Source organism: Haliotis asinina, chromosome 16 (assembly GCF_037392515.1).
Source record: "Haliotis asinina isolate JCU_RB_2024 chromosome 16, JCU_Hal_asi_v2, whole genome shotgun sequence".
Classification (NCBI taxonomy): Eukaryota; Metazoa; Mollusca; class Gastropoda; order Lepetellida; family Haliotidae; genus Haliotis; species Haliotis asinina.
This window is the reverse complement of record NC_090295.1, coordinates 43186994-43209040: the sequence shown is the minus strand read 5'-3', so window position 1 is coordinate 43209040 and position 22047 is coordinate 43186994. Positions and strand designations below refer to the sequence as shown.

General features: G+C 43.8%; 1 protein-coding gene across 1 annotated transcript in view; it reads left to right on the top strand.

Moving 5' to 3' along the window:
* Positions 1 to 22047, top strand: part of LOC137268581 (multiple epidermal growth factor-like domains protein 6) — a 244745-nt gene that overhangs the window by 1682 nt on the left and 221016 nt on the right. The window lies entirely within an intron of this gene.

Sequence of the window (22047 nt, the reverse complement as noted above, 5' to 3'; positions counted from 1 at the left end):
ACACCAGGATAACATAACCCCAAGATAAACAGCCACACTGACAGGCCTGCGTGTAATAATTGCATCAAACATCGATAAATAAAAATGAAAATAGAATTAGAATTCCCCTTACCACCACAAGTGTCACAAACCCTTCTTCCCCTCCCAGCATATAATATCTAATCTTCCGCCCTGTCCCCCAAATTATTCAGCATTCTGTGATCGCCCGCCCCAGGACAAGCCAGAAGTATGCGGTGTGCCTCAGCGCGCTATATACACGACTGACATAGTTTACAAGTCTTATTATTCAACCTTTTTTCGCCCATCTGACAGTATAAGCTTCAATGTGAAGGATTTCTTTCAAGTTTAAATTGACCTGTATTGAAAGTTGGGAGCTTTCACGCCGACTTAAACTCGTGTCTCTTCCATAAGGTATGGGGAGCTTTGGTCGCCCATTTAATTCATATAGGTGATAGCTGGCCCACAAGACACACACGGCCATTACACGAATGTTCAGTGTAAATCATAACTTGACACGTAGGCTTGTCTATTTACATCTAGCCACTCAAGTATGAAAATGAGAGCAAAATTCTCTTTAAGAGGTTCGCTCTGAAAGGTTTGACTTCATCTTACCAATCTAAGCAACGTCAAGTCACGCTCCACGAACACAGGCAAAACATAACTTCATAAACATGATATGCAGCAAATCGTTGATATGCCGTATAATTTGTATTCACCAGGCCGATTCAGTGGAAACTCCTGGAAACAGTGGTCCACAGTGGCCAAAAAAAAATAATGGACGGGCGCTCTATCGACACACGCTACCACCTCACAAAACAGGTTCCCGGACTAAAACAAGCACCTGTTAAAATCAATCTCGTTATTTCGCACGGTTCTCAGCGTGGCTAAATGAAGACATTCAATTGAATAAGAAACCATCTAAATCTGAAGCAACGTTTTACTATTTTATCCAGATAGTCCTGGGGTATATATATAACTTACTATCTCGGTTTTCCTGCCTGTAAATAAAACACCCCGGCCTGGAATGTGACGATAATCAGACGGGTGACATAGATACCCGTACATCCCGTGTAAATGACGTGATATAATTTCTAATATTTCATGTAAACCCGGTCATACGATAGTGAGGTATCGGCGACTCGCGTCTCCAGCCATACAACACACACCGGAGCTCCCGTTGTCGACTTCTGAATGAATCTGTTGACATTTCGGCCCCTCGTGTTGACCTCGCGTTCAGCGTTTAACTGTCATGTGATTTCCACATTATTACAACTTGTGAACTGTTGATTTCCATCTGAACGCTACACAACTATTTGGCTTGGTATTGTGTCGAGATTAAATTGGGGATGTATGTGGTGATATAAACACCAATACACGCAACAATCACCCCTACACCGTCCCTCACAGTGTGCGCTCTGCAACAGGTTCTTGTGGTAACCTGCACGGGCAGTAATTATGCTTATTAATGAGCGGCAGGGTAGGGGTTGGGAGCCCCGGGACGCTGGTCTGTGGGGAGCTGAAGTCTATGAATGTAACACCGTGTCCTCACGAGGCCCACAGACGGAACTATCATCAGGAGACTTCTCAATTTACAAACCCTCGTGACAACTCGGTATAAATTTTAATTATTTTCTAAAGGTGGTGACGTATTAGTGATTTATCCTGGCGTCCCCAACACCCAGAACAGACCTGACAGGGGGGTAGTTGTTCAGGGGGAGTAATGACTCTCTGCGCTCAACAAAACACATGTCCTGGCTGGGCACAAAGTTTAATACCTTGTTAAATACCATTGCAGAAATGTCCAACTGAATGCCATGTGAAGAATTGTGTTTAAAATCATGGCGAACGCCATATTGTGATACGTCACGCCAGATTGCTCTTTAAATAGAAAAGGTAACTTAAATGCAACACGCATGTGTAAAATTGAGGTGAAATTCACTGAAAAACGTTGCCGAGTTGCGTGTCGAATTTTAAATACCGCGAGGACCATATTCAGTACAATATTTAATGTTGCCAAACCCTATGATTAATATCATCATGCCTGAAATACAAAATAGTTGTAGGATATCATGTTAAATTACATTATACATACCGGGACAACACTCTCTTGCAGACCCCAGATCACGTATATAAATATTATAAATACTTTCCCTCTTTTTCACTCGCGCCATGAGTCGGTTTAGTAGCTAAATGGTGTACTGGTTAAAGCGTTCGCTCACGTCGAAGGCCCGGGTTCGATTCCCCGCATAGTGGAAATGCGTGAAGCCCATTTCTGGTGTCCCCGCGGTGATATTGCTAAAGGCGGCGTAAAACCTCAGGTCCAGAAGAGTTTTTTCATTTCGGTGAAACTTTTAGATTGATTGCTCCTTTACAGAATTATTCTATTTGACGCTTACGGTACGGATGATATTATGTTTCATTATTTCATTATTAATGCATTGCAGTAAACTACGGATGTTACGAACTCGCATTTTTATTCGCAATAGCCGTAATTCTGTACATGAATTTCGGCTGAGATATATATTAACTGATCGGACATAACAGCCAATATATGAGCCTGTTCGTTATAAGCGTACTCGGTATAAACGCAGTTGACAGTTTGACACATGTGAAACCTACGCTCACTGTTCGTCAAATACTTTCTGTCGTTACTCCTGCTTTTTAATTTGTTTGAACGCCCCTTCTACCCTATTGTGTTTTCCTCATCCCAGAGCTTTATTAAAACGAGAATTTATTACCGAATACCGTAAATAATTCATAGTTCATACCATGTTGTAACTCTTGTCGATGCAGTGGAGAAATCAGGGTGAACTCTAGGTTGAAATCCATTCAAACAAATAACATGTGGAATATGATATGAAGCATGTCTAATTTTATTTTCAGAAATGACGCTGAATACAATATAAAAACGGATGTGAAATACATATATCATATTATTCCCCGTACACCACAGTCGACTGCGTCTTTAGGCCGCTCTGAATGAGATGCTAAGATGATTGTCCAATTCTGTGTTTAAAAAAAAACTTTTTTCTATTTTCTTCTAATTTTACTTCATCCTTTTACACGTCAGTGTGTGGACATGTGTATTCATCGCTTCTGAGGGGAACAAAAGACTGGTTGGCTGATTAATTGTTGTTTTACACCACACTCAGCAATACTCCAGCAATATGGTAGTGGTCTGTAAATAATCGAGGTTGGAGCGGACAATCCAGTGATCAACACCACAGGCGTCGTTCTGCGCAACTGGGATACGATAACATGTGTCAAGCAAATTAGCGTCCCTGACCACCCGATCCCGTTAGTCGCCTCTTACTAAAAGCATGGGTTTGCGACAAAAGAAATGAGTTTCACCCGTTATTACCGAATTTTGATACACCAAATCAGAATTTACCGAGATATCGTTTTAATCACAAGGCTAATTTAATGCTCTTTAATTCGCAGTGAACGTCACGTATTACACAATGGCAAGAAAAGAACGTCATGTTTGGGGTTTCCTAGGGCCAGCAACCGTAAAAGGTTTTCATGTTACACATTAGTACTACACAGTAATAATTCCCCTTACCTGTTGTGTATAGCACGATTAAGCAGGGTTAAGAGACACTCCATAGTATGTGTCACACATGAATGAACATATTCAGCAGGCTAGTGTATACAGACATATAAACACGAATTTAGTTTCGATGGCCCCAATAATTGCTATATCCCCGAAAACGTGGACGTCAGGGGCATACCTTCCCAGTGCGACATGGAGTGTGGTGGGAAAAATAATGTTTTGTGATCCCCTCAATCCCTGGGCCAACACACGACCAAACTTCGTGTACATACAACTCAAACAAAACGGAAACAACCTGGCGCAAACAGCTCTGGACTGAAAGCCAGCGCCATCGCGTTACCGTAGCGTTTGAGCATAAGATGACGGTTAGTTTATGATCTCAAATGTAACAGTAAACTGACTATCAGTGGCAAACAAACGCGAAACTGTTCCTGAATGCTGTCTATTCACTTGTATTTCTAAATGTGTCCGGTGATTGTTAACCGGCTTTTCTGTCACGATTCTCATGGTGTATAATGGGCCATTTCCGTCATGTTTGATCATTGCTAACGGAGTATTTTATCATGCGTTTGATCATTTGTTACGTTGTGTTTGTCTCATGTGTCGAGTAATGTTCAACGGGGTATTTCTATCAAATTTGTAAATGGGCTATATTTATCGCATTTTGATCTTTGTAAGTGTGGTTCTCTTGTTTGAATCTCTTAATTGTAAATCTGGTATTTCTATCACGCATTTGATCACTGTACACGACGTATTTCTTCCGTTTGTTTGATCATCGCTCGTTTGATCATTGTTAATTCAATATTTCCATCCTTGTTTGATCATGATTAACTCAGTATTTCTATCGCTCGGTTGATCATGATTAACGCAATATTTCTGTCACGTGTTTGATCATGATTAACGTTTTGTGTCTCTCTTGGACTGCACACTTGGACGGCACACTAACTAATACACATAGTGATAGATTCTGAAATGATTGTAATCTGATTAATATTTTTATTATCACTGAATCTACATATTCATAATCCATACAACACTCCGGTAGGGAAAGTACTAAACTTCCCCGTCCAACTGGTAATTATAGTGCCCAGAGGAAGGCAGTAATGCCATGCGTATGTGCACAGGTACGTTGTGCGTGGTAGCCATGTCCTTGTCTATTCTGTAGGTAGCTACTTGCTACTTGGGGTAGCCTAATGGTTTAAGGCGTTGGTTCGTGACGCTGAAGATCCAGATTTGATTCATCACATGGGCACAACCTACGAAGCCCATTTCTGGTGCCCCATCATATTGCTGGTATATTTCTAACACCTCACTCCCTCAGCAGATGAATATTTTTCACTTTCGTGTAAGGAGACTGTGAGGCTAATGCCATCTCACCGTGAAGGCTGACGTATAGCCAGACGATCATCGTCCCATTTCTTGTCGACAACGTCGCAAAGAACGTCTCTTTAAACTCTCTTTTCCACCTGCAACACGCGTGTCGGTATTTTAGTTGGCCCTGACGTCTACTCAAAGTCAGAAATAGATCCTAACGAGTTTAAGTCAACTTCAAACTTTACAGTTATCTAGGAATAGTCACAAGGTATGTAGTATTTAGTTATGTTGCCATGTAACCCATGGTTAACACGTGATTCCTGGGGTGACTGAGGAGACAAATCCCCCCAACCCCCAACCCCTTTCATCAACCCCCTTGGCTTCACTTAACACCTTGGGGTTTTGTATCTTTTTCACTACTTCCTATTCCTAGGCACGTCGTGTATGTGCAGACTGGATCCATGGGTTTTATGGAGTCTCTGTCGTTTATGATGTTGTGCGTGTTTACGGAGATACCTATTTAACATACCACCAACACGGCAGCATCCTCCAGGTCTTGGAACTCTTGGAGTCTGGAATTGTCATAAATAACCGGCATCTCGAAACACAGCCTCGAACCGAACTCTTCAGTGTTAGTGACGCAAGCAACTTGTAATTGAAACACTGAGTATTGTCAAATATACATACCCGACGCACAGGGCGTTATCAGCTTTAGAACTGTCGCCACAAAGGATTATTTTAGACATATTTTAAACACACAGGGTATTACTACCTGTATATGCTCTATACTTAGGGTAGTATCAGTTACATGTACTAGAGACACAGAGGATTGCACATACCCTAAACCATCGGTCGAATAATATTATTCATTTATGTTAACATGTACTCGCGTTATAGTCAATATTTCATTATGTTGATGAAGAATGTGTTGACGACAAGGAGATCATATTCGACATGAATATATCAGAACTTGAGAAAATATATTTCATGTGAGACGAGATACAAATTTGACAAAAGGCATTTTCTGTATATAAAGGGAGATTCACTGTTACATCAACTTTTGAACGGAGATCCACTTTTACATGGTCTTTAGAAGGATGATCCACTATTGCGTCGTCTCTAGAAGGAAGATCCATGATTACATTGTCTTTAGCAGGGAGATCCACTATTACATTGACTTTAGAAGAGAGATCCTCTATCGCATCGTAATCAGAAGGGAGGTCCACTATTAGATCGTCTTTAGAAGGGAGATCCAGTATTACATTGTCTAAGAAGAGGGATTTACTATAACACTGCCTTTAGAATGGAGATCCACTATTTCATCGTCTTTAGAAGGGTGATCCACTATTTCATCGTCTTTAGAAGAGTGATCCACTATTAATATCCACCATTATCAGCTGTTGAAGGGAGGTTTACTATTACATCGACTGTACGTATATTGTCTGTCTGGCGCGGTGATGGACATTTTCACCAATCACTCCGTGGTCAGTGGCCCGATATCGGATGGGAGGATACGACCGTCTGACCAGATTGTATGTGTCTCCGGACGCCATTGTGACAGCCACGTTCACTAACGTTACGATGTTACCGTACTGTCTGATCGAGCCACTCTCTGGACGGTCATGCCCTATATAGCGTCTATGTAGACACAAGAACATATTGGACAGGTTCTTATGTAGCAGAACTAGTTAGAGATACGAAGGAACCCTTTGATGTGATCACCAGTGTGAATGGAGAAGACTTCTGGACGTAGTTACCGCCAGGTCTGACTGTGCCAGAATCTATTACCTCCTCGTCTTTTACTGATGTGACATATTGAGCTGTATCTGATATCACTCCACAAAAATGCTCGACCATTTATGAACCTTGGAACGGGAATATTCTGGAAAAATTATCTGGTCTACAAAATCTTGGAAAAGTCAAAGAACGATTGTATCCCTTCTCACCCTTCCAGTTCGTTGAACACAATTTAAAGTTACCTAATTGAAAAAAAAAGATTTGAAATTTTAAAACAAATAAATAACATCCAAAAGGAGCAAATATTAATTAATTTCGATGAGACAATCAAAACTTGCCAATTTATTTTGGACTTTTGAGGTGTCTTAGCTTTGAAGCACTGACGTAACAACGACTGTTACTTTGTCTGTAGACATTTGGTGCGGGAAATATAGTAGTATTTAAATGAATCACCGGGTAGTTGTCATGACAAAGGTGGACATGTTCTATATATAGTCGTCGTATTTACAGAAAAAATATATCTCCCGAAATTCCTGTTGGAGCCTAGAACACTGGTTAATCTCCGGCACTGATGGAATATAGATTTGTCCAGTTATTCTAGACTGGAGGAGAGTAACATTCTCCAGGGCCTGGGAGACTACAAGGTCGGCATCTGACCACCTTGTCCAGGTGGTCATCCCATCTGGAGTCCACATGCAGTGGTCGGACTGGGACCATCGGTTGTCCATATGGGCTTGGTGACTGTAACGACTTAATATCATATTATAGGAAGATCCTAAAGATCCTGAATTCCGCAAACACCATCTCACAATATTTACTTGCCCTAGCAGTTGGATACTCCGGCTACTTGAGGTTCTCTTTACGCATCATTATTGCAACTAACCATGAACATCTGGTAATTGATCGCCACCTCCTCTCGTGCGCCGGACCTCGGGGCACAGCTGGCTCGCTCACACCCTCTTTCCTCTGAAAGCATTACCGCCAACTCTAACCCCTTGTTGTCACTCAGGCAACTAGGCGTGGATGGCATGTACTAATGGCCTTCCCCGCCACCCTACCTCCTCCACCAGACAACCGTGGATATTTGACCATCTCATCGCACGAGATCCGCCTTGTTTGTTATACCGTGTTCGGCCCCCAACTCCTCGCCCATTCCTACCCAAGCAACTGTAAACACCCGATATACAACTGTTCTTGTTAATATCAAGAAACCCGAGACACACGTGACACACCTCACACCCGATACACCCATGTCTCACCATACTCAATGCAACACACACCTGACAGCATCCACGCTACCCACATCCATGCCACCTCACACCCGATGAATCCACCTCAGCCCACATCAGATACACCTGTCAAGTTTGGACAGGGGATTTCAGAAATTTGGTTATAGGATCGCTGCTCGGTGTCTTACGGTATTATAATGGGAAGTGATAATCGATTTTACGGCGATGGCTCATCAACTGCCAGGCAATTAAAACGACAATCCTGCCTTAAATCAGCCAGCCCAACCCAGCACGAAGACCTAACAGTCACGCCAGACACATACCCGTGACCTGTACCGTCACATCAGACGTCCAGTAGTGTCCCAGCTACATACTGCCTGTCCTCATCAGGGAGACACGGGTACCTGTCACAACAAAGGGGGACATGTCCTACCCAGAATTACCGGGTAGTTGTCATGACAAAGGTTGCATGTCCTACCCCAGAATTGCCGGGTAGTTATCATAGCAAAGGTAGACATGTCATACCCCAGAATTACCGGGTAGGTGTCATAACAAAGGTGGACATGTCATACCCCAGAATTACCGGGTAGTTGTCATGACAATATGTCCTACCCGAGAATCACCGCAAGTTTCGTCCATACATCTGTACACACCTGCCGCCATACTGAATGAAGATTCGAACCCAGCTCTTGGTCGTACCTAAATGACACTGTACCCAATCTGCCACCCTACCAGGGAACCTGAGCTGTACTTAAGTTGTCTTAACTCCAAGTTCTCCTTAAGAAAGGATGCGATTCTAATGTGAATAATTTCCTCCGATAAGCAGCAGAATGGGAGCAGTGTTCGCCAGGCTATCTATTAAATATCCACCATCAGTGTCCCACGCCGTGTTGCCCCCCGCTAATTGCACCCACTGCAGGGATTGCTGTTGTGTGTTGTATGCGGCGTGATGAGATGAAGTGTTTAGTTGGGTTCAACTGGTGCAGGAGGTGTATGATTTGGGAGTGCACCTGGCATGTCCTGAATTCAACAATACACAGCATTATAAGATGCTTCGGTTGAAGATCACGGGCGCCGACAGTACTTTATCAAACGATCAAGATTTATGCACTACGTCACAATGTATCGACGTCATTGCGCCCCCTTGTAATCGACGTCACGATGCATGTCAGTCGTCATCGCCTTGTACAGCCTCCAACTACAACCATACTGAACAAAACATAACCAACAGTCATACGACTTCATAGCGTTAGGGAAACTGCATGCCGCTAGTGGAACCAGTATGTGCATACCGCTAGTGAAACCAGTTTCTGCGTACTGTTAGTGAAACTGCCTACCGCTAGTGAAGCTAGCATTTGCATACTGCTTGTGAAATCAATATCTGCGCACCGCTAGGGAATTAATTTTTTGCATAGCGCTAATGAATCCAGTATTTGTGTACCGCTAGTGAAACCGGTATCTGCATACCACTAGTATTTTTGGTTTGTTTGTTGTTTGACGCCGCACGGAGCAATTTTCCAGCTGCACTTTGTACACAGACGAGTCTGGACCAGACAATTCAATTACTGGCATCATAAACATCGATCTGTTAAATTTTACAATGGCGCCATGTATCAGCCACAAGTCAGCGAGCCTGACCACCCGATCCCATTATTCACCTCTTACGACAAGCATGAGTTGCTGGAGACCGGATCTTCATGGGTTTATTCTACTGGTGAAACCGGAGTCTACATATCGCAACTGAAACCAGTGACTTTACAAGCCGCCAGTTAAACCAGTGCGGGCTGATGTTTCGTCATCGTGAAACCTTGTCTATTGACACCTGAATTAGGATCATGTGCTGCACGTGGCCCTTACCCTTACTGAGGGTAAAAATATCTCCCAGCCGGTCGTCCTGGTTGCAACGAGGAAATAGAGGAAGCCCACCATTATCTTTCATACGTTTGTGCAGGAAGGACACATTATAGAACATAGCTTGAATCTACTGTACCTGAGTGCGCATGTCTAGCACGTGACCGAGTGGGTGGCTTATCTTCAAACATGGGGTTTATTTACATTTTGTCTATTTGTGTGTTTAGATGTTTCTGATAGTGATTGTGATACAGACATCCCCAATCTCGTTCGACCATCAGTGCCGTTATCGCCATCGTAGCACCTTACACGCCCTGATAGCGGCGATGCGACGACGAAAATGGCGATTGTGCATTAATGGCCTGCCGTTGCTGCTGTTGTTGTTTCTGTTCCAAATGCACATTACACAAATATAAGAGCTTTATCACGTTCACACAATCCTCACAGAGCCTGGCGCGTTATGTCTTCTACCACTTGACGGCCAGTGATAATAAAAACATCATAATCTTCAAATGTGATATACACTGCATGTGTCTGAGAGCACGTGCAGGGGCAGGGCATGCATCCAACACATGCACAGGTCCACGGCATTTTCACACACCACGCCCTAACTTACAATACGCTTCACTTTGATGAGCAAGAGAGTGCGTGTGTTAAGCAAGCTGTGTGCATGATGTAGAGACTGTGCTTGCCGGGGTGGCGTCATTCAACCTTTGTTGTGTGAACAGCGTCTTATGAAGAATAATATCAGAAGGTAGGGGAGTCCACAGTGGACAAACTCCACATGTTCAGCGAGGTAAGGCCAGTGTGGGATCAGGCTGGGAGTTTAAAGCAGTGGTTGCTTGTATACCCAGGCCCTTACAACACTGACATGCTTTGACAACTTTATTCCATATGTAGTATTCTCTGGCACAATGGTCATGAAGATCAAACAAAGATGTTTTGGTTATTTAGGCGTGGCGTCATTCAGAGCGAGGTCCTACGGGTTCGAATCTTATGCTATATATTTTAAGATGGCATTGTGGAGTCTTTTGTGACTTCGCGTTAAAGGTGATGTTCCGTTTCTGTAGAGTTGGACATATGATAATTCGCCCCGAAGCAACAATTGTATTCACACAGAGACTACTGTTAAATACATGCTTACACCAACCTAGTATTATCTGTTGCAGTACACTTATAGGGGAACATATTTGCAGTATACCAGAAGAAGCGTTGTATAGGAAGTTGAAAATAGGACGTTTTATCCGTTAAAACTTAAAACGTAGCAACTAGTCACTGAAATAAACATATGTTGCAGAGAAAAAGCACAGTAGAAGACATCATATAATAGATTTGGTTGGGATTTCTTGAATAAATGTCCTTCAGGGTCTGCAACAACAGATCTTGTATACGCGACCCCCCAGTAATGAATCTGTTCTTGTTTCTCTGTGTATGGGGTGAACATTGCTTTGTATGGAGAGTGAACCACTTGCAACAGACATCTATGGAGTATCGGCGAAGACTGCGTTGCATTGTGTTTGTAAAGAGTATTGGATGACAGTTACACAGCTCGAAATTACTGTCTCACGGTGACGGTTGCGTTGTAGGGAGTTTGAACTACGTGCATTAGACAAATTATTGGCGTATGGGGCTAAGATAACGTAGTGAGGAGTTTGAGCAGCGTGTGCTGCGCATCTCTCAGTGGATGGGATGACAGTTGCGCAGCAGCGAATTTACGTCTGTGGGTGCTAGGGGTGAAGGCCGCGTAGTAAGGCAATTAAGCCACGTGCTCAACACATATTTTGGTATGTGAGGGTTACGTAACAGAGAGTTTGAATAGATGTGTCTGTTTGGGGCATAGTTCACGAGCTTGACCCACCCACGTACGATGTGCATCCTCTCGGTGTCTGGGTGCAGTCTACGCATTCAGGAGTTTGACCTATGTGTTTGTTTTGTAGTATTGCGTTACCCGCACAAAATGTCCCAAATATTTACCTGAACCCCACAAAACCATCCAGCCTGCATAACTTCACCAGCGACTACGTGTTCATGAAGCACCGTACTTATGGACCGTCTCCAAAATATTTACATCTGCTAATAATAGAAATTGGTTACGCACTAATAGACTATAATCAACGTCACGGGGGTTCTGATTCGTCTTTAATGCCAAACGCTTTCTTCATTTTCCTTTACTTAACTGGGAGGAGCTTTTGCGTCAAAGTCAACAAACTGCACTTGCGTAAACAGACCGGGAATGGCTAAACCGTCCACAGTCAGCTGGGAGCCGTGACGTCAGCCGTATTAGAGTTATGAGATCTTGTAGAGCCAATGTTTGAGGCATTTTTGCTTTTAATATGGAATGTTAGTAACATAATGGAGGTAATGCAAGGTGCTGCCTTTGGTCAGTAACTGATAGCGTTGAAGTCAACACGATTATGATTCCATTTCCTGATTTGTTGCGACAAACATTTCTTGTGGTTATGAATACGAGGACAAGCATGAGACGTCCAGTCGTATCATTCTTGTATTATAAGAACTAAAGGCCTAGAATTGACGAGGCATATTTCCAGTTTAAGACTACGGTACAAGCTTTCTAAATGTCTGTATTAGCGCTGGGAATACAACGTGCCCATGCGACCTGGAACAGGATGATGAACTTGAGTAGTAGTAAAAGTTGTATGTACCAGTTTGAACCACTTGATCTTTGAGGAAGCCGCGAGCGGTTATATGCAGCTCATGTCGTTCCTGTCGTCCACATTACCGTGTAGTACCGCTGTAATGACATGTCCCGGTCGATCAATGCATCCTGTCTGGCGCGTGCGGCGTCTGCCTGGTGAATTCAGTACACAAAGTAGACTCGGCAAGTGGGAGGGAACAGTACTGAAGTTAGTTCCGACGTCACGTTTGCCCTCTGTTTGCTTCCCCAGGTCCGCTGTTCAGATCCATCCAACCTCCTCTCCAGAACCCAAAACGCAGCCCTTCTAAAATCCCGCTATAATTCCCATTCCATTTCTGAGCTTACTGTCGTTCTGAATTCAGAACGAAAGAGGGTGGTCCTCCCTGAAGTCAGGACTAGAAACGTTCTTCTTTCAAGACAGGGTGTTCCTTTCGGAAGACAGGACGAAAAGCATCTTCCTCTTTAAAGGCAGAACGAGAGGCTGGTGTCTCTAAGAAGGCAGAGCGAGAGACGATGTTCCTCTGTGAACGGAAAGGATGGGTACTGACTCACCGCACAGTGGAAGGACAGTGCCAACGTGCGCAAACTGTAAAGCAGATTCGGATAATTTGTAAATTTTAACGAGATATTTTCACAGGACATTTGAAAAGCAATACATACACCTGCCGGCTGGATGACTCACTCCGGGCACGTGAGTCTCTAACTGACAGGACGTTACAGTAAATGTACAAGGTGCCATGCTGTCTTAATATTAGTTAGGTTGTGTAGCATCAGGTTCACCACAATTCCGCCTGGCAGAGGAAATAACCGATCTGTTTGAGCTCCGTCAGTGAGTGTCTTTATCATCACAGTGGTGCCAGCACCTACGACTGTCGGACCGGTTTCCGTCATTATAGAGATTACCCTAACATGTAGGTAACATTCATTTCTCCATCTTGGTTGATGCACATGCAGAAACCGTGCTGTTTCAAGGCACTAACAATTTCAGAATCAGTGACCGCCGGAGTCTGATTAAAGGTCTGTTATTTCTATGTAATCTCATGATTAACACCTGGTGTCTCACCTGGCCTCCCACCTGTTCATCTCGGCCAGGTGTAAGTCACAACATTGGCGAAGTGGATAGGATACGTCTGTACACGGATTTGCGTCTTAAGCGGGTCATATATTCTAGAAGACGTTGTGGTCAATCGCCAGTACGAGAGAAGAGTGCAGAGAGGCGACGGTAAGGTAGGATGCCAGTGCCGACACGCTCAGCTAATAAGCCCCGAAGTGTATCTGCATAAGATGCAACGCTTACAACGAACGGACGCTTTATGTACTGGTAACTGAAATTTATTTTGGGAAGGTCTCAAATCTCTTGTTTTCTTGAGTTATATAAGAAATGGGGATAGAGAGTAGGTATGGTCCTGGAAACCAAACCTGTCCCAGAATCCACACAGGAAAACAAGCATGGGATATTTTGGACAAAATCCCTGCCAGAAACCACACACATACGAAAGATTTGCTAAGACTGAGAAGTTTGGAAATGGGCGTGTTTGTAAAATAAAGTATACGGTTTGTAAGTGAAATGGTTGTTTGTACAGAGACCAACGTGTGCGTGGATCGGAAGTTCGGTATTGCGCAGCTGTCAGATTTTCTCAGCAATACGTTTACTGCTATTAAGACGGTCTCGCAAAGAATGTATGTAGCTTGTTCCAATTAGATTATTCCATACCCAGCTCATACGTAACCATTAATGTTTGCGCTTACACTGCAGTTACTGATGCTAGCTGCACGTGCAGTGCACGCCTCCGCTGTTTCGCCCGTGCATCACGCACACCCACCCCACCTTGTGATAACAAAATCTCCTTGAATCAGGAACTCTTCCGGCCTGTGTCCGTTGTACAAGGTAACATTCCTCCAGACTCACGTTGTATTCTGCAGTGTTCTGCACGGGAACACATCTGAAACGAACTAGAAACGAACGGTTGTGACAACATTAGTCTGTTAGTCAGCTCTTTATGAGCTTTACCAAACATGTCCAAAAGCATACAGGAAGACAAGTATTGAGTTCTGGGTCCTGCACGAGGATAGATCAGTGGTAAAGTATGGGAGTAACGACCACCTTAAGGTACGACTGTCGTATGTCTGTGGTGAAGTATGGGAGTATCGACCACCTTAAGGTACGACTGTCGTGTGTCTGTGATAAAGTTTCTGAGTAACGACCACCTTAAGGCACGACTGTCGTATGTCTGTGGTAAAGTTTATGAGTTACGACCCCTTAAGGTACGACTGTCGTATGTCTGTGGTGAAGTATGGGAGTAACGACCACCTTAAGGTACGACTGTCGTATGTCTGTGGTGAAGTATGGGAGTAACGACCACCTTAAGGTACGACTGTCGTATGTCTGTGATAAAGTTTATGAGTAACGACCACCTTAAGGTACGACTGTCGTATGTCTGTGGTGAAGTATGGGAGTAACGACCACCTTAAGGTACGACTGTCGTATGTCTGTGATAAAGTTTCTGAGTAACGACCACCTTAAGGTACGACTGTCGTGTGTCTGTGGTGAAGTATGGGAGTAACGACCACCTTAAGGTAAGACTGTCGTATGTCTGTGGTAAAGTTTATGAATAACGACCACCTTAAGGTACGACTGTCGTATGTCTGTGGTGAAGTATGGGAGTAACTACCACCTTAAGGTACGACTGTCGTGTGTCTGTGATAAAGTTTCTGAGTAACGACCACCTTAAGGCACGACTGTCGTATGTCTGTGGTAAAGTTTATGAGTTACGACCCCTTAAGGTACGACTGTCGTATGTCTGTGGTGAAGTATGGGAGTAACGACCACCTTAAGGTACGACTGTCGTATGTCTGTGGTGAAGTATGGGAGTAACGACCACCTTAAGGTACGACTGTCGTATGTCTGTGATAAAGTTTATGAGTAACGACCACCTTAAGGTACGACTGTCGTATGTCTGTGGTGAAGTATGGGAGTAACGACCACCTTAAGGTACGACTGTCGTATGTCTGTGGTGAAGTATGGGAGTAACGACCACCTTAAGGTACGACTGTCGTATGTCTGTGATAAAGTTTCTGAGTAACGACCACCTTAAGGTACGACTGTCGTGTGTCTGTGGTGAAGTATGGGAGTAACGACCACCTTAAGGTAAGACTGTCGTATGTCTGTGGTAAAGTTTATGAGTAACGACCACCTTAAGGTACGACTGTCGTATGTCTGTGGTGAAGTATGGGAGTAACTACCACCTTAAGGTACGACTGTCGGGTGTCTGTGATAAAGTTTCTGAGTAACGACCACCTTAAGGCACGACTGTCGTATGTCTGTGGTAAAGTTTATGAGTTACGACCCCTTAAGGTACGACTGTCGTATGTCTGTGGTGAAGTATGGGAGTAACGACCACCTTAAGGTACGACTGTCGTGTGTCTGTGATAAAGTTTCTGAGTAACGACCACCTTAAGGCACGACTGTCGTATGTCTGTGGTAAAGTTTATGAGTTACGACCCCTTAAGGTACGACTGTCGTATGTCTGTGGAAAAGTATGGGAGTAACGACCACCGTAAGGCACAACTGTCGTATGTCTGTGGTGAAGTTTCTGAGTTACGACCACTTTAAGGCACGACTGTCGTATGTCTGTGTTAATGTATGGGAATTACGACCCCTTAAGGTACGACTGTCGTATGTCTGTGGAAAAGTATGGGAGTAACGACCACCGTAAGGCACAACTGTCGTATGTCTGTGGTGAAGTTTCTGAGTTACGACCACTTTAAGGCACGACTGTCGTATGTCTGTGGTAAAGTTTATGAGTTACGACCCCTTAAGGTACGACTGTCGTATGTCTGTGGTGAAGTATGGGAGTAACGACCACCTTAAGGTACGACTGTCGTATGTCTGTGGTGAAGTATGGGAGTAACGACCACCTTAAGGTACGACTGTCGTATGTCTGTGATAAAGTTTATGAGTAACGACCACCTTAAGGTACGACTGTCGTATGTCTGTGGTGAAGTATGGGAGTAACGACCACCTTAAGGTACGACTGTCGTATGTCTGTGATAAAGTTTCTGAGTAACGACCACCTTAAGGTACGACTGTCGTGTGTCTGTGGTGAAGTATGGGAGTAACGACCACCTTAAGGTAAGACTGTCGTATGTCTGTGGTAAAGTTTATGAGTAACGACCACCTTAAGGTACGACTGTCGTATGTCTGTGGTGAAGTATGGGAGTAACTACCACCTTAAGGTACGACTGTCGGGTGTCTGTGATAAAGTTTCTGAGTAACGACCACCTTAAGGCACGACTGTCGTATGTCTGTGGTAAAGTTTATGAGTTACGACCCCTTAAGGTACGACTGTCGTATGTCTGTGGTGAAGTATGGGAGTAACGACCACCTTAAGGTACGACTGTCGTGTGTCTGTGATAAAGTTTCTGAGTAACGACCACCTTAAGGCACGACTGTCGTATGTCTGTGGTAAAGTTTATGAGTTACGACCCCTTAAGGTACGACTGTCGTATGTCTGTGGAAAAGTATGGGAGTAACGACCACCGTAAGGCACAACTGTCGTATGTCTGTGGTGAAGTTTCTGAGTTACGACCACTTTAAGGCACGACTGTCGTATGTCTGTGTTAATGTATGGGAATTACGACCCCTTAAGGTACGACTGTCGTATGTCTGTGGAAAAGTATGGGAGTAACGACCACCGTAAGGCACAACTGTCGTATGTCTGTGGTGAAGTTTCTGAGTTACGACCACTTTAAGGCACGACTGTCGTATGTCTGTGTTAATGTATGGGAATTACGATCACCTTAAGGTACGACTGTCGTATGTCTGTGGAAACGTTTGGGAATTACGATCACCTTAAGGCACGACTGTCGTATGTCTGTTTAAAAGTATGGGAATTACGATCACCTTAGCCTATTTCTGGTGTCCCCGCCGTGATACTGCTGGACAATGGGTGCGGAAAACATTACTCACTCGCTCAAAATGTATAACTTCAACAAAACCATCATGATAAGGTTGTACCTCTTGTAGGAGTCGAACCACGATACTGTGTGCATACCCCTAGATTAAACTACCAGCGTAGTATCAGGCGTGCGTGTGTGTGTAATGTAAGGCATCCAGATATCTACCTACCCCTCCCAACCAGGTATACAGATTGCTGCACTGCCATGTATGTTATCGCTCTGTGCGATCAGATTCAGTGTTATCTGTGGTCGCCTCTGTGAAACTGTCTACCGAGTTTATCTCTGTCAAACATGCATATGCCAGTATTAAAACTGATGATGGGCTCTTAAACTTAAGTCACCCCTTGCTTTAATATCGGAATGTCAACGGTGGGAGTTGTAGTGTCGAGGGATTCCTTGAAGAACAAATGGAAAGATTTGTTCACACCCTCTCCGTCAGTCATACTTTAAAATATCGCTGTGGTTAGTGCACATAGTGAGAACACCTGTCAGGTACCTTGTCACAACATGACAGCATACCAGGCTGTGTACCATACACAGGACATAGTGGACCAGATGCCTTTCTTGTAGAATCCAGAGACATTGACGGATATCTTTTTCTTAGGCATTGCGGGCCTGTTACCTTACATACAGGCATAGAGGGTTGGTTACCTTACATACAAGCATGGAAGGTTGTTACATTACATACAGGCATGGTTACCTTACATACAGGCATGGAGAGTTGGTTACCTTACATACAGGCATAGAGGGTTGGTTACCTTACATACAGGCATAGAGGGTTGGTTACCTTACATACAGGCATAGAGGGTCGGTTACCTTACATACAGGCATAGAGGGTCGGTTACCTTACATACAAGCATGGAAGGTTGTTACATTACATACAGGCATGGTTACCTTACATACAGGCATGGAGAGTTGGTTACCTTACATACAGGCATAGAGGGTTGGTTACCTTACATACAGGCATAGAGGGTTGGTTACCTTACATACAGGCATAGAGGGTCGGTTACCTTACATACAGGCGTAGAGGGTCGGTTACCTTACATACAGGCATAGAGGGTTGGTTACTTTACATACAGGCATAGAGGGTTGGTTACCTTACATACAGGCATAGAGGGTTGGTTACCTTACATACAGGCATAGAGGGTCGGTTACCTTACATACAGGCATAGAGGGTTGGTTACCTTACATACAGGCATAGAGGGTCGGTTACCTTACATACAGGCATAGAGGGTTGGTTACCTTACATACAGGCATAGAGGGTCGGTTACCTTACATACAGGCATAGAGGGTTGGTTACTTTACATACAGGCATAGAGGGTTGGTTACCTTACATACAGGCATAGAGGGTTGGTTATCTTTCTTGTAGAAATTCAGGGACATCGACAGATAACTTACTCATGGGCATAGCGGTGCGTGTACCATATACCAGACATAGCGGGCCGTCTACCATATACCAGACATAGCGGGCCGTCTACCATATACCTGACATAGCGGGTCGGATATCTTTCGTGTAGGAATACAGGGACATTAGCCACAGCTTTATTCTTAGACATGGTCGGTCATGTACCAAACACTCGATTTCTTGTAGGCATAACTGGTCGGAGACCTCACTTAAAAACATGATTCGATAGCCTGGCTGTTGACATTGCATGTATACACTGAACACGGCACACGTACAGCTGAAGTATCCACATATCAGCTGAGGCTAATAGTCCCTCACGAAGCAGACCACAGAACCCTTTGTTGTTTTCTATATTTGATCGTCACAGCTTTGTCGACTGTTGGATTCATTCTTCCGACAGATGTGACATGTTTGTGTGTGCCCACCCATGACGAGTGTGTACAAGGACATGTGAGGAAAGGTTTCTTCATGCATAGTAGACAATCTACTGCATAGATCAGATTGACTGAGCATGAAATTGGCATACTCAGAGTTTCGATAATTGAACACTTCCTACAAGAGGGTGTTTAACTGTACTTCTCCTGCTTGTTTTGACTACAGCAACCTGCTGTGGAGAATGCGGCACACCTTTATACCCTCCTGTGTTCCTATATATTTAGTACCTGGCTGACCCCTGCAGATCCAGGCACGAATTGGTCTTCAGCAAGCCATGCTTGTAACAAGCGACTATCGGGATCGGATGGCTGGACTCGCTTGTGTTTGAGACATGTCATTGAGTTCCAGTTGTATAGATCGATTCTGGGTTTGTCTGGTCCAGTGTCGGTTACTGGCAGACCGTTGGGACATTGTCGAGCGCGGCGTAATGCAGCAAATAAAAAGCCCTTGGTTGAAGGATGTATGGAGGTCGCGGAGTGTAACTTAAGCGGAAGTTAACCAGTTGCAATGGATGGTTTCGAATCTGTGATGAGGTCAATGTCACCCACTCTGTTGTTTGGACAAAGCAAAATACACTGTCATTTGGGACCAAGCAAATCATGACGAATATGTCAGATTTGAACCCATGAAGACTTGTCATGACGTCAAGAGGTCACCTCGAGATGGTTGTGCCTTTTGATTGGCTTACTTCAATAACTCCAATCCTCAGATATGAACTGCAGGCGTATGTCTATCGTCATGTAAAAATGCTGTAAGGACCTTGATAGGGGTACATGACATCCCAGTTCTACCAGGGGTCCTTAAACACCAGACAGTCAGACCACCATGACATTGAACGATGTATTAACTGTAAATTACCCATCCCTTTTGAAAAATGCGTTCGGCATTTCTAGGTGAAATAGCAATTTCCCCCAGAGACCTACAAAACTAAAACGGTTTGGTACTGTTGATTACTGCCATGTAGGTCAACTATCATTGGGCTGTGTAGGTGTTAACAACTGTCAGGGTTTGTTTTCTAATTACGGCATCAAACATAATCACTGAAACATTCTGCTAGGCTCCCGTAGAACCAGTAGTCATGCACACAGAGTGATGAGCGAATCCGTCACGGAACTACAGAGGCTGAGAAAGGGTGACTAGGCTTTGCAATCGGTTTTCAACGCCGCACTCAGCAATATCCCAGCTATATGGTTGCGGTTTCTTAATAATCCAGTGATAAACAACATGAGCATCGATCTACTGCATGGTAGAAAGACATGGGGACGCGTGTGTATTATTTCGCAAACATCTTGTCTCTGAAAAACACCTGCCTTATCCCCGTGAAATGCAATAAAAAGGAGCCCCGACGGTATCTTAATTTTCAGAAAAATAGCAATAATCTAGATTTGCCAAATAGGGTTTAATTGTTTCAAGGTATGTATGACGGATACTTACTGTAAGTTTTATGAGAGAGACCACAGTTCCTGTCTTCAGAACACACCAAGTGATACATTTATCGCACGACTCTATTTAGTTGTAAAGGTCAGTATTACAAACAGGTGACCTTTCCCCTCGGTTTGTTTGACAGAAAGCACGGCGTGCTCATAACATCTGTCTTTCAAATTAGGTGAGCTATTTGTATGATTGATGAAGAGGAGGCCTGCCACGCGTGTTTATAGATTGCAGGAGAGGTCAAGTTCCACGTCGTCTGCTGGCGGTGTGACCATATTCGGATGTAATTCATTGATAAACGAGAACATGTAATAAATGATGTTTAATTCCCTGACATAATTCCCATGGTGGTGGATTAGGTTGATGGGCGGTGGAATGGTTCTCAGACTATTGAGACAATTAAGGAATAATTGTTTTGATTAATGATCAGTTTATTCGTCAGCTGATTAACTTAATTTCAAGATTTATCGTCTTACCTCAGATTGAGTCTAATAATCCCCGACCTATACTATAAGGCATCAGGTGCATGTCGACAAATGTTTGCTTTTTGTGTGTGTGTGTGCGTGCGTGCGTGCGTGCGTGCGTGCGTGTGTGTGTGAGAGAGAGAGAAACAAACAAGTAAACGCAATACCACCACCCCAAATACCACCACAGCCACATGAAATGCTATCCCAGGCCCTGCTTCTCGTTCACCGTTCTTTCTTCTGAGAATGAAATGTCACCACGCTCTGTTCCAGGAATTCCATGTGCATATGTTGCGGTCGTAGAGAATCCAATACCAGCGGAGCGTTTAGGATTGTGGGATATGCGAAATATAATCTAGAGGAAACACACACTCCGACTTTAGGCGAATCTGAGCTGGTCCATGTAGGTCGTCATACCTGGTCAGATTCTGCTCGGAATCGTAATAAGGGTTGCGCAACGAGGAGAAAATTACTAGTTTTCCTGTATTAGATTGCTCGCTTCGCTCGCATGTAGGAAGACTGGTCATTTTCTCTTTGTTGCGCAACTATATTTGCGCTACAGTTTGCTTGTGGTTGGCCTTGGATGAACGTGAACTTGAGGTTGAAGTCGTGTTGACGTGGATATGGTGTATATTGTATGTAGAAGAGAGACGGTGTTAATGGAAAGAAAGACAGTGTATCGAAAGAGAGCTGGTATATTGAAAAGGTGACGGAGTATGGAAAGAAAGATGTAGTCTGTCATAAAACCCCTGAAACTAATGCATCCAAGAATGTGTGTCTAGATTTCCACAGTTTCAGGAATGAAGAAAGTCCCTGGACTCTTATTCATTACATTGATTTATTGTGAACTGATTTTGTCTGTAAAATATATTCATTTCAGAGTCTACTTGTTAGTCTAAGAAAGATGGTCTGTGAAAAGAGACGATGTTTAGAGGGGAACATTGTGTGGAAACAGACGGTGTGTGTCTCTATATATGGTATGAAAGGCACCTGTTATCCATCACGTTTTTATG